The following is a 2,254-nucleotide window of genomic DNA, read 5'->3' as shown; positions in this document are numbered from 1 at the left end:
CCAGCCAGGACAGGCAGTGTGCCATGCAGGCAAGCCCTTCCCCTCTGCCAGCTCTCCTGGCTTCCCAAGCTGCTACCACAGCACAGGTGCCCAAGGTCCCTCTTCCCTTCGAGGCAGCCTGTGCAGCAGGGACTCAAGCTCCAAGCCTCTCACTCAGCAGGAGAGCTCTTCAGGAGAGACATGCCTATTCCTACACGAGTCATGTACGTTTAAGTAAAGGACTTCAACTTGAGCAGTTTCACAGTTTTGAAACACAAACCTGCTAAAGTAGCACATACCTGTGCAGGCTGAGTTACTCTCATGAGTGTTTTCCCTGTGAACACCACATTCCGCTAATGCCTAATCCCAGACTTTACACCACACAGAAAGTTTCAGAGGTTGGCCTTCCCAAAGGCAAGTACTTTTGCTGAAAAATTTTATCTAAAACAGTTCATTCATGCTTATGAAAGCCCAGCCTTGACAGAAGAAGGAACTTTCTTTTCATCAGAGAAGAGGCATTTAAAAAAAAAAAAAAAAACAAAAAACTGGAACAAAGTTTTAATGTATATATCTCTTCTATACCAGAAGATTCTCACTGAGGAGACATACTGAAAAATGCATGACTAAAAACTGTGTATTATCCAGAAATAGGAGATAGAAAAAGTATATTTAACATTTTGTACAGTTTGTTCCTGAAGGTTTAGTGGCCAAAAGAACATCTCCTTTCTTATATCCAATGAGGCTGCACAAAATTCAGGATCCTTTAAGGCAAATGATGAATGAGTCCTTGTCTCAAAAATACAAGGATGACTAGATTCATCCCACCCAGGTAAGACATCCAATTTCAACCACAAGTGCCTGAACTTCCAAAGCAGCCAAAACAAAGGCAGGTTTCTCCAAGCAGCAATTCAAATTTTTGGTGATTGTCCTTTCCCTCAAACCTCCCCCCACCTCAAAGGCAAAAGCACTTTTTTTTTAGGCATTTCAGCTTGTCATGGGGGCAAATGAATTAAGACTACAACCTCTAGCTATCCTGCTGTGACATTACCCTGCTTCTGAAATGTCTAAAATATTCAGGGAGAAAGAAAAAATTAAGAAAAGAGAAAACAAAGAGACATTAGTTAGAAGGCAGAGTGACAGACATGACCCCCAGACCATTCTTTCTTTCAATTCAAACAGCAGCAACAAGATCAAAACACTGCAATTAACAATTCCTTGCATTTTGCTTACAAGCATTGACAAAATATTCTTATGTAATTACCTTAAAAAAGCACATAGGCCAACTTCTGACAAACAGAGCACAGGAATTGTCAAATCCTCCACATATTTTAAAGTTCCTTTTCATAATTCATATAGGCAGAGACCCCAGAGCAGAGATTACCTACAGATAACTCAGTTTCTGCAGCCAGTTTTGACTTTCCATAATGCTGAAGCCTGACATTTACCCAGTGTTTGAGTAGGATGCCAGTGACTGCCACCAGTGACCAATATTCCTTCCCTTTATTAGTGGCAGCAAGTTACCTGACCTTGGCTCCACAGAAAGAAAGAAAAAAAAATACAACAGGCTTCTTTACCTTCCCTCTTGTTCTCAGGTGACAGCCTGATCTGCTAAAAACAGAAGGAGCAGGAAGTCTGAATTTAACCCCAGGGATCTTTTCTAAATTGTTCCCAGCAAACCACAGAGGTAGCTCTGCTCCTGAGCTTTGGCAGTGTCCTTGCCATAGCACCATCACAGAAATATAAAAAGCATTCAAAACTACCTTGCTGCTGCTCTTGTTTCTGGACTCAAACAAGGACTAAGCACAAACTTATTCAAACACATATTTCCTCATGTAATTTCCCTGTATTATGCCTGGTGAAAACGGTCGTTAAGTTTCTGTCTATTACTGGCCCTCTTCAAAACTGCTAATGCAAAAGGCAGAGCTCATTATTGCACTGGTTGGGCTGTTTAGATGTTCAAACACCACTGAAGAGCCGGACAAGACAAGGCAGTGTTAGCACTTCCCTCCTCATTTCAGTAGAGTGCTTCCCCTCACAAGCCTTTCGCTGTCAGCAAGGGATGCAATGTTATAACATTGCAGCAAAGCTCAGTGCACGAGCTAATTTGATTCAAAATAATGGATTTATCTTTGATTTATAATTTATAAAATATTTTATTTTAAAACAAATCCTAGTCCAGAAATTTTGTCACGATCATTAAAATTCATGAGTGCAGGTGGAGCAGCCAGCACCAAGGTGTGTTTACCCATCCTGTCTCACCTTTCTGCACCCTTAT

This window comes from Corvus brachyrhynchos, unplaced genomic scaffold (genome assembly GCF_000691975.1).
Source record: "Corvus brachyrhynchos isolate BGI_N302 unplaced genomic scaffold, ASM69197v1 scaffold223, whole genome shotgun sequence".
In the NCBI taxonomy this organism is placed as follows: Eukaryota; Metazoa; Chordata; class Aves; order Passeriformes; family Corvidae; genus Corvus; species Corvus brachyrhynchos.
This window is presented reverse-complemented; position numbering follows the sequence as displayed.